Below are 12,150 nucleotides of genomic sequence, written 5' to 3'. Positions count from 1 at the left end.
TTTTCTCTGAATACAAGCAATAATTTAAATTCATGATTTCTGGATTATTCATGCAACCCAATTTAATATAAACAATGTTCTCATGTTCAGTGTTTATGAATGATATGTCTTAAGGGTATACTGAACTTTTATAACAAACAGATGCTAAAAGTAACTACCTGGCATACTACCTTTATGAATAAGAGCCTGAAATACATCACATGTTCTTGGCAATTTGAGTAAAAAAGAAAAAAACAACTTTTTTTTTTACTTTAGGAAAATGAATACTTTCAAAGCAAATATATAAAAAAGTTATCATTTAAAAAAGGAAATTTCTCTTTATAGTGGGAGTCAGATTTTGGAAGCTTAGGTATATTGAGAGTAATTTCCTCTATTTACTCACTGACATGTTTGTGACATAGAAACAATATTTTAGAAAATATTATTAACTGAAGACCAACTAAAAAAAAAGTAAAGCTTTTTATAGATACATAACACATTCAGCAGAAAAATCAGAAATGTTGGGAATGCAACACAAATGTTAACTATTATTTCAGGTATAATATTAAGATAGCTGTATAAACATTGGGTATGAATAGACACTAAACTTCTATTGTATAAATCATAAAACTCTACTATCAAGTTATTTTTCAGAATATTTAAGTGGTGATAGGGTATGCAGATGTCTGTAGTGTTTGGATACTCACCACTGGGTCACCTGGTTTTCATACATAGTTCTGAGAGCCTTGGCGGCTTCTGAGCCACACTATTTTTAACTGCAACCTCTGCTTCCTGCAGTTTTCATTTATGGCACCACTTCCATGGTCTGATCTCTATTTCTCTTTACTTTTCTCCTTCTTTTGCCTTGTTTTTGCCAACAGAAATTCATCTTTCTACCATTCACAATCATTAAACAATACAGTAATAATCACATAAAGTACTAGTACTTACTTGCTTTTGAGGTTTAAGAGGATGGCTTATGGAATTAGACACGCTTGGGTCTTTCCAAACATTTATTCATTTATTTAACACATAGTTGAGCCCCTCCTGCCCACAGAGTGATATGCTCCATACTGCAGAAATAGTGGCCAGCAAGATTAAAATGTTTGCTCTCTAAAGGAATCATGGTGGTGGTAATGCTGATATTTAACAATTAATTATCTAAATTGTTTTTATTTGGAATTAAGCTAAATGTGACCCAGTGGAAGTAGAGAGTATTATCCTTGATTATTTTAGTAGACAAATCTGATACAATCTGCAAAGCGAGAGAAAGTGTCCAGGAAGTAAGAATTAAAGAGTGAGAGTGATTAGCCCCTGGAAGAAGGGGAGATCAGCGTGGCAGGAACGGAAAATGGGAAGTAAGGTAGTCTGCAATTAATTGAGAAGTGAATAGGACTCTAAGGCTGATGTGTGGAGACTGAGGAGCGGGTGACCAGGCAGGGCTGGGACAACAGGCAGAAGAGATCATGCAGGGCTTCGCAAGCTAGGTTATCGTTTTGGATTTTTTCTTAAGAGCAAAGAAATTTCAAAGAATTGTAGGTTCAAGTAGTGCTTCCCCTTTAACACCATAATATTTTAGAGATTGCTTTAGTTTTCTAAGCCTCAGTTTACAACTCTATAATGGGAATAATAATATGTATCACAGGATTGTGCTAGAAATTGACTGTGACCATATATGAAAAGAGTTCATCTTAATGTTTAATGTATTAAATACTTGATGAACTATGGTTATTATTGTATATTATTTTACTATGGTTTTTACATACATATTTTAAACCACAGCACTGTTCTAAAAGTAAGGATTGCACTTTTTTCTTTACAGAGAAGATAACCAAAGCACAAATAGGTTGTTATCTTACTCAAGGTCATGGTCAAAATGTAAGTACAGAGTCTGTGTACAGTCACTGACCTGTCAAGGTGTTCTGCTCTGCTCCTTGCAAAGACACAGACTCCTTTCTCTGTTCAGAATGCAGATCATATATTATTTCATCCAGAAAGATTTTCTGACTTCTATGTAAAAAAAAGTCTCTTTATTCTATAGTAACCCTTTTAAATCTTTAGGTTCTATTTGTTTGCTTGCCTGTCTTCTTAATTTGGCTGGGAGGAGTTTTTTTGTAACACGAAGTCTAACTATCTATGTGGCCTAGTACCGCTCACAATGCTTGACTGGTAATAGTTTCTTAATAAATGTTCACTTGAATTGAAATAGCCATGATATTTACATCTATAACATTTTATGTCTTCTTAAAAGACATTATGTATCTTCATCTTAATGGTAAACAACAATTACCTTTCCATGTTTAGATAACAGTCCTTTTATGTCTTTATTAAGTACTTAAGGGTCTTAGTTTATCTGTAAGTAACTATATCTATGAACTTGAACCCCTGACATTTTTCTTTTCAATATCCCTTCATTCTATCTTTCTTCCTGGTTGAAATTAATAAATCATTTGTTATCAGTCTTTTTAAGATTCAATAATGAAAGCAAGTAATTTGTAATTTCATTATATTGTGCCTTAAATATCTAGTCTATCCATCAAAATAACTTGAACTCCTTGTTGTGAATTCACTTCATAGCATACCCTGGAGATGGCACAATACTCATTTTTTTGTGAAAATGCTGATTGTTAAGTTTATTGTATGTAGATTGTTTGAATAATGTTACAGATCAAAAACTTCATATAGTGCTAGTATTTTTATAGAATAGCTTACTTTCTCTTGTGGCAATAGGAAAATATTCATGGTATATTAAACTGTTTTGAGTTTAGGTCAATTTGGCTTCCAAAAAAGTACAGGTTTCAAATGTTAGATTCTATTTTTTCTACCCCTTCTTTATAAACAATCAATATTAAAATAATCAAATTTTGATAAGAGGGCTTTTCCACATCTTTTCTCAGTCTTCAATTGTTGGGAACCTCTCTGCCTGGTTTCAGGAATTGTGACTACCCTCCATGGCTAAGGATGAGCAAGCGACCCCCGGATTGTAAGCCACAAAGGACACAGAGCTTGTCTCTGGTAGCAAATGCTGCCTCAGCTTCCTCCCCCTGCCCCCCAATGCATGGTCGAAGGGTAAGACTCCTCACAGTGAGGGGCAACCTAAGCCAGGCTCCCTCACTTGGGAGGCCATCATGGAAGGACTTGGGGGGCTAACATAGAGGGAGCAATGGATACTGACTCAGACTACTGAGTCAGATTTCTTTGAAATGTTATCCACTGTTTGATCCTTGCCACCCTGTATTCCTGTGTATTATAACCCAATAAAAGCTCCTGGAGGAAGGGGCTCCAGGCCATTTTCCTCTGAGAAACTGGCCACCTTTCCTCCCCAAGCAGATCATGTCTTGGTAGTGTTACTTTCATCTGTGGTGGATGGAGGGACTTGAGGACAAAATTGCCCCCACATTCAATTCAATATAATTGTGATACATATTAGAATTTTAAAAAATGACCCTTCACTTATTTAACACTTCTATTTCATATCTGGCCCAGTGTTACCTACGTGAAATATGGGAGGTAGTATAAAAATAACTTGAATACAATTTCTTTCAATAATGCCACTTGAGTTTATTTTAGTTAAAACATAACTCAAATATATAGATATAGAATCAATAGACAAACTGTCACACATAGCTATATAAACATAGGACAGTTGTACACACTCATGTATATGGGAATATGCATACTTATACATATTAAACAAGCAGGGATATATCAGTTTCAATAATAATTAGTCTTCATACTCTTAGGTGTACTTCACACAGATCAGCTGATATAATTGTCTTTGATCTTATCCTGGCTTCTTGACATCTTCACATTATTGTAGAGTCCATCACGCTTTACCTTTGACAACTCTTTTTTCCTCTGACTTTTCTCAGAGATATATGAAATATATCTTCAGATATATTTCAGAAATATATGTATGCATATATATATTTGATAAAAATAAATGCTTCAACCATAGTCTCATATGCCAGCATCATATAGTAGAAAATGCAACTTATTAAATATGTCCTTGTAGTGCTGAAAGATACAACTCCTTCTAATATCCAACAGTGCAAGATGCATATACAAATGCTCTGAGTAGAAAAGACTAGTTAAAATGCAACACACAAGCAAAATCCAATTCAAACTGTGTTCGTAAAGCCCTTTACAGTACAAATTCTAAGTGAATCAAGGTGGTCCCGGGAAATATGTTCATTGCAGCTAATGGCTCAGAGTGAAAAGACTGTTTGGCTCCCTAAAGAAAGCTTAGTATTTTCAGACAAAGCCTGGTCTTGAAGATAATTGTAGGTGTTGTTATTGGCACATTAGCAACATTTAGTTAATTAGAATATAATGGACCAAACACCAATTAAGTGAGAGGATTACACTACTGAAGTACAACCAGCCTGAATTAAGAGAATGAGGTTCTTTGAAATGTGCAATGGCCTTAGGTTTCCGAAATTTCTACTGGAAACAAGCGTTGCTTTTTGGAAGTGGCTTAGGACATAGAAAATAAAGGAGTGCTCAGAGGGTGAAATGAAAAGAACAAGTGTTACAGAACAGGGCCGGGAATGAACACTTCTGCTTTTCTCCCTCAAAATCAGATTGTTGTGGGCACGAGAGGAAGTGCTTGACCAAAGAGACCTGTCAGAGTCACTAGGGGGTGGACAAATCAAAAGCCTGCAAAAACTTGAAATGTTCATTGATTCTTTTGAAAAAGCTTCTGGTCTGTTCCAAGCCTAAATTAATATAATCCAAGAGGAACAAAGAAGTTCTCTCTCTCTCTCTCTTTCTTGTGACCTGCACTTGTCCCATGCAATTACGTGTCTTCTCTCCTTAGCCATGTGTCCTTAGCAGCCATGAGGACATGTGGACTCCACAAGCAGACTCCAGGTGAGAGCCTGAATACTAAATTTTAGTATTCAGCAACGCAAAGGATTGCAGCTGGGATGCAAGCTAAACTAGTTGATTGATGAGAAAGACTGGACTGGACTAGCTTTGGCACTGCACAGGATCTCTGGATGTTCATTGTATTTCTGGCCCTGATTTTTCCATGGTAGTATGGAGAGAGATGGGATGTTAGGAAGACAGGAGGGAAACCCTTTCATTTTACAACATCAATAAAATTTACCATAGAACCCCATCCTCCCATGTGGGTCTTAGGAAACTCTTTTCCTTGTGACACCAAAAGAACTCCACTTCTATTGATTGCAGTACCATTCTAGGTTAAATCAGGAAACCATATGCCACTGTATGTATTCCAAGAGATACTGATTTCAATAGAGATGTTAGAGGCTTACCATTCATTGAAATGGACTGATGAATAAAGTTTAGAGAAAATGCAGCTAGATGCTAACAGATGACATTGCAGTCAATAATCTGATCCTCCAAATGTTTAATTTGCAGAAGCGCACGTCGATGTTATCATCTCAAACAATATCAGGAAAACCTGCTGGTCCCACGTGTCCACAGCACTGCAATGGATGATGGACAGGAATTCATTTTGGAAATCACTGCAAACCTCGTGTCTGCTGCTTGCCCATGTGCGTCCTTGAAACCACCGTCATGAATAGGGGCTTCTTTTTTTCTTCTGACTTTCAGATGCTGAGTGACAGGCTCTCACTGTCAGACCCTGACATAGGACCACTGGGCAGGGTCTCTCACACGACTCGGGGGAGAATGTAAGTAGTGAATAGGGAGTGGAGTTGACCATAAGTCCATCTGATAAACAGTAAAAAGATAGAACTCGATGTGTTGGGAAGATGTGTATGATTACTTTAGAATATTTAACTAGTTTCAAATTCTTAGTTGTTAATGCTTATAGATGACTGCTGTGAAACAAGTGATCTCTTTACTGCAATTTAAAGCCAACTATTAAATCTCTCTTGAGATTTAATAACAGTTTAAAGTTATTTTGACATAAAACCATTTTGCGATTTGTATTCAAGGACAGGCAACGGAAGTCTAAGAAGCTAGAAAAATATATTGTATATGAATGTAACAGACAAGGCACTAATTTTAGGCAAAAAATCTGAGAGTGAAACCTCATTGTTTGCCAAAGCTGTGGTGGATTCATGTATTTATACTGCTGTATAAAAATATCTAGTAGATTTTTAAAAGATTAACTTGGAAAATCGCTCAATGTAATTTCAACTGTTATATGTTCTTGAATTCCCATCTTCACTTTCGAAACAGTAAAAAACAAAAACCTTTAGTTTTTACTTTAGAAAAGTGAAGAATATTTGTAGTAGTTGAAGCAAAGATTTGTTTTTTATAGAGTAAGGTCACCATCTTGTGGTGTTTTCAGATATTGCTGCTAACAGTATTTAAGGGTGTTTTTATATTTACTGATAATATGAAAGTACCACTACTATTGTCCTACTTGTTTCAATCAGGGTGAAATGCATTTAGCCTCAACACAAGCACTTTGGTTTCAATCTTTCTATAACTAATTGCTTCAAAACACATTTTAAAATGATTTTATTTTAAAAGATACTTATTACACAGATGGCTTTCAGTAAGTTTCATACTACCTAAAAGTTATTTATTTGCAGTTATTGTCTGCTTCTTCCTTATAAGTGGGCCCTGCAAGAGTAGAGACACTGTTTTGTTCACAGATGAATCTCCAGAGCCTATGGCCTAGGACACTGCTGGGCACAGAGTCAGGCCAGCAAACAAATAAGGGACCAATGAATGCAGGTGTAATGAGTGGATGCTTTCTACCTTTGGTAACTATCTGAAGACAAATCAGTTCCAGAAATTCCCTGTTTTTGTATCAAACCATAGAAATCAGAACTTGTTTTTGTTTCAAACAACCAAATTAGTATGTCCTCTTTTAGTGTGTAAGAGATTTTAGTGTTTTGTTTCCTTTATAACAAATATTTTGTAATGTCACCTCATTTGGATAACATACTGATAACTTGATTTTGTTTTAATTAATCATATTTAGAAAATATCTTGGTTTGTAAGCAAATAAACCTGGCTCACTGTGGGTGATACACAGAAGCACACAGAGTGGAGACAGCCTTTGGAGGCAGTCAGAATGACCTGTGTTGCTAGCAGGGTGAATTTGGGAGAAACTAAACTGTCTGAGCCCCAACTTTTCTCTTCTGATATTGGAGAGAACAACAACCTCTTTCATAGTAACTAGAGAAACTAGAAATATTAGCTTTTATTAATTAGAATATTTGATTATTTGAAATTAACAGGTTGCTTCCCCCAGTTAAATCAGGCCTCAAACATTTAAGGGGGATATATTTTGTCAGGTATCACGCTAGTCTTAGTTGGGGGAGGTGTGAATATGTTTGACACAGTCTTCCTTCTAAGATGCTTATAATTGCTTGAATCAAAATAATTAAGAACAGAAAGTTAATATTGTCTGTTCTGTTTTGAAACTCCAGTTAATTCCAAGCCCTGACATTTATTAAAATGATGTTTAACTAAAATTTTTTGGAACTTAAAAATGTAAATAAATAATTAATATTTTAGTATTATAGTTTAGAAATAGATTATTTTAATAAACAGCAATATATTTTCAAACCTATAAAGTGTTTTAAAATTATGATCATGCTGAATGAGCAGAGCTCACAATGTAATAGCATCTCCCTCCTTTTTCCTCCCGCCATCATCCCTTTAAAATGCATTCAGTTGGGGTAAGTATTTCTTAGCTTTGTATGAAAACTTTGGTGGGTTCCCTTTTTGTGTGTTTTCTTATAGGTAAGTTTCAAGACATTTTAATTTGCAAATGCTGTCGTAATTTAGTAATTGGAATGTCAAAAATAAAAACATCAAACTTGATTTGTCTTGTCCTTTACTGAGATGTTTCAAGTTCTCCATCACTAGCTCCAATATTGCCTTTTATCATGTTCAGGGCAGAGGGAGGGTGGAAGGTAAGGAGAGTGGGTAATCTCTGCCTGGGGACCCTTCCCTAGTTTCCCACCTTGGCAGCTGGCTAAAGCTAACTCTCTACAGGGCTCAGTAGAGGATTTTTTGCTGAGTCCTTCTTCCCTGAAGTTCCCTGAAGTTCATATGGATGACTGCTTGTGACTCTCAGGATATCAGGAATTGTACTTCCAGCTTCCTTCTGGATCCAGTTTGGTGAGACTCTCATTCCTGGGAAATAGTTGTGCAACTTGTGTCTGAAAACAGGGTGAAACCCTATTTCAGTGGCACTCTTTGGATCTTCACAGTCTTAATGCTTAGACTCAAAACAGTTCATCAGCAAGTTTCTTGGTCTCTAGATTTTCGAAGTACGAGTCATACCTCAGTTCAAAGGCCACTTTTGCTTTCTGAAACATTAGTCACACTCAGTCTGCAAATCTTGGGCAATTCATTTCCAACGGATCCATTCCATAGAGGACTTCCTGTACTGCAGGGCTGTCAAGCTCATTTTCACCAGGGGCCACATCAGCCTCGTGGTTGCCTTCAAAGGGCCAAATGTAACTTCAACTCCTTAACAGTTAAGGAGTAGCTACCTGTATACAGTCCTAAAATTATTTCAGCCCTTTGTGAGTTGCCTAATAATTTCAGGCAACTGTGAGGCGGATGTGGCCCCCGGTGAAAATGAGTTTGACACCTTTGCTCTGTTGACTTGAAGTGAAACAAGGACCCCATGCCTGCCCTTCAAGAGAGCTCATGGTGAGGCAAAAGTCCCAATCAAAGAACATTTCTTTGAGAAGATTCCACTTGATTATTTTATTATATTCTCAAGTACATAAGCAGGTTGAAGAATCCTAGAAGCAGTTCTCCTAATTATCTTTCGAAAGATTCTATTTCAGTACAGTAATTCACATTGGTATTTCATATCTATCACAACTTGTGCTTCAGTGTAAAATTATATGTTAACACTCAGTTGTGTATCTTCTGATCTAAAGTAGCAAACTATGCTGTGAGAAAACTTAGCTAATACCCTAGTAAGCAAAGAGCTGCTTCAATATTACGTCTTCTACAAGATCTGGGCAACATTACAGGGATGTAATGAATTTTTAGTATTATACTTTAGTAATACTTATTTCTCAATGATATTAAGATAAATTATTTCACATATTATATGAGGGGACCCCCCCTGGAAAAGCCCTGGAATTATCTTCTGGAGGGTGAGCCCCTTGTAGTACAGACTTCCCACCACCCCTACCTGCTAGGTGAGTGTTCTAGGAACCCATTGGTATCAGTGCACCAGTTGACCTTGTTGTGAGAGGCTGCCTTTGGCTTCAGTGAATTTTTGTGAAGGCTCTTTCAATGCTTTTGTCCTTTTCATGATTGGTGATTTACATGCACACCTGCCCACGCCACGCTGAGTGTTCAGCAGTTTTTGACCAAAAAATGGCACGACTCTCGTGCCGGATCCTCTGTCCCATCCTCCCTAATCACCCGATCGTACCCTGAGTGACTTTTTGTTGTTTTTTCTCCAGATGAAAAAAATTCTCAAAAAGAACGTTTTCCGGATGTGGAAGAGGTGAAACAAAAAATGGCAGAATCACTAAAAGGCATCAAAATCGACAAGTTCAAAAACTGTTTTGAGGAGTGGAAACACCTCAATAGGTGTATCGCATCCAATGGAGAGTATTTTGAAGGCGACTGAAGTTTAAACATGTAAGAATAAATACACAATTTTTGAATAAATAAATTCCATTTTTTGAATTTAGATAGATATCTTACATGTAAAAAATTGTTTCTGTCAATTTGCAAGAAAATATCCATTAATAGGTGATTACGAAAGGCCAAACAGAGAAAACATACTTGATGTTAATAAGAGGCTATCAACTGCATAAATGAATATTTAATGATGTGTGAATCAGGAAGCAGAAATGAGAAAATTCTGTGTGAAACGTAATTATATAAATTAAATTACAGAATAAAAAAAGAGAGCTTAATCAGGAACATTGATAAGTACAATGAGTCATTACACGGCCGAGTGTTTGAAGGGACCAAGGCTGCAGAGACGTCTCTGCCCTTTTGTAGAATCCTCTAGAGACAGATCTTATTGAGGAGATTTTAGAAGAAAAAAAATCAATACACTTTTAAAATTCTGAGGTGATTATCTGGCTGGATTAATTTGGTTGTCTTTTTAAGAATTTAAGGCACAAGATAAGGCAACTTAATTAAGCGATCACAAATTTTTTAAATAATATAAATCAACACACTGAAACCATCTTTATTGTCATCATAGGCCAACTTGTTCTGTCTTTGTTTTTTGCAATTTTCTTCATATTGATCCAAATGTAATTTAAAGCAGCTAGATGATAAGACCAAATTTGCAATATGTTATTTTTCTGACAACTAGACCCAAAAGTGAGGTTAAAAGAGAGTTGGTTGGTAGGAAGTTCTGGACTGGAGTCAATTATGTTAGGCAAAGTGTCTGTTTTTCAGCAAAACCAAGTCGATCGTTATGTATTCCCTGTTAGCTTAAAAGGCTGTAATGTTTCTACACGCTGTTTGTGTATATCTTTACTATGATAACTGAAATGCAAAATCAAAGTGAAAACAGTGAGTATACTTTGTGGTAGTACAAGTGAGTTTTAATTAGGCAGAGCACAGTTCTCTATGAGATCATTTATATTTGAGACAAAGTTTGACATTTCTTAGTAAAGGAAAATCCTAGACCTCTTAAGAAGGAACCATTGAATTGTTCTCTCAAAACTATTCTTAAGGGTAAACTGCCTTTTCAAGGAATGAAATTATAATCTGCTAATGACAGTGAAGACTTCGGCTAATAAAGTTATAATTGTTAAATAGAAACCTGTCTAGTTAATTTTTTAGCCAGGCAGGATAGCTAGGCAGTCTACACCTGACTTCAAAAAGTAGAAGAGAAAGTAGAATTATGTTCCTGCGTTTTTGGTAGCTTAGCTAAGAAAACGGACCTTGCAAGGTCTGAATAAGATCGTGCTGCAGGTCTGCGAGCTACAACTACGATATACTTTTCCAATAGGAAGATAAAAGAGAAACTCCTCATAACATGGAGATGAGCTCACTAGCTGTAGTCAGTTTATTTGGCCTTCCATAAACTTAAAATTCTGTACTTGGTAAGTTTAAAATGTGTGATAATACTTTCCTGTGATCCTGCTCACTCTATAATCTTTATCTTAGAAACTCAGCAAACTTTATAGCTGTCTTACTTTGTGGAATCCTTGCTTTTTATTTCTGTTTCAGAAAAAATTATAATTTTTGGATAGGTATCTATGAGTATTGTAGGTACTTTCCACAATTCCATGTTCCACTTTCATCACTTGACATCTGCCAATGGTACTCTGCTTCAGGCTGAACATATTTTCCCTGGTAGAAAACTCTTAAAAATGACTTGACAATCTTCCACAAGGTCCAAATGAGGTCTGCAGGAAATGAAATGTGCGATGAGCTGCTGGTGGTAGGCAACATGTCTGGCTCCCACTAGAGCTACATCCAATCCCCTTGTGGTGTCCAGCTGTGCCTCTCTTCCATTTTCAGGCATTGGTTAAATACAAGTACTTAGTGTTTTCCCCAAATGTCACGCTTTTGGTCCTTTGCCAGGGATTTTGCTCTCCAATCTAAGTCTCCTGGCAACTGTGATTCTCCACCCGGTGTCTTCCTACATAGCAAGACCACTTTCAGTTCAGGCCCTATGTCACTATAATGCAACAAACTGGAAAGTGGTCTCAGGGACAAATCTGGGTCAATGTGCAGCCCTCACTGTGGATTTCCTCTGTATCGACGGTCCCTGTCCCTCAATTTCCTGACTGTGCTGTTGCCTTCGGGGCCATCAGACACTTTCCATCCCACCTCTGCTTTTCTAATTCTTATTGAGGGTTGGGTTAGTTAAATTCCAGTGCCTCCATCGTACACAGAAGTGCAAGTCCAGTCCTTCTGTCCTGTCCTGTGTGCCTCCATGTGGTATAGGCAGCAGCTCAGGGCCCACTTGTTGGACAACTGCTTTCAGGGTTTAAGGTGGCATAGGAACTTGTTTACCTCTGGGATCCCTTCCTTCTTCTGTTTTGAAGCTATTGCTTTCATTCAATTAGCAACATTTTAAAATAATTACTTTTTAGTATATTTCATTTGATGTTGTAGTTGCGTCAATGAAGTAAGCTGGGTAATTCTAAACCTGTTAGGTCATTGGAAAACAAAGCGCTAACTTCATTTTCTGCAGCTATGCTGAAATTGTGAAGCTAAAAAATAAATGTAAGCAAAGATTCCCATGTTTAAAATGGATTCCTACCT

The 12,150-nt window shown here is 36.7% G+C and overlaps 1 long non-coding RNA gene across 9 annotated transcripts in view; it reads left to right on the top strand.

Moving 5' to 3' along the window:
* The window catches only part of LOC119042855 (uncharacterized), a 69,418-nt gene that overhangs the window by 40,732 nt on the left and 16,536 nt on the right, over positions 1-12,150 (top strand). For 8 of the 9 annotated variants that reach the window (XR_008390904.1, XR_008390900.1, XR_008390898.1 and 5 more), the window contains 2 exons: positions 5,365-8,055; positions 9,369-9,549. This is a non-coding gene — a long non-coding RNA (uncharacterized LOC119042855). The remainder of the gene's footprint in view (positions 1-5,364; positions 8,056-9,368; positions 9,550-12,150) is intronic. The other variant, XR_008390902.1, reaches the window with a different exon arrangement.

Source organism: Artibeus jamaicensis, unplaced genomic scaffold (genome assembly GCF_021234435.1).
Source record: "Artibeus jamaicensis isolate MK-2021 breed Jamaican fruit bat unplaced genomic scaffold, CSHL_Jam_final contig_233, whole genome shotgun sequence".
In the NCBI taxonomy this organism is placed as follows: domain Eukaryota; kingdom Metazoa; phylum Chordata; class Mammalia; order Chiroptera; family Phyllostomidae; genus Artibeus; species Artibeus jamaicensis.
Note: the sequence above shows the minus strand (reverse complement) of the source record. Positions and strands in the feature narration are given on the sequence as shown.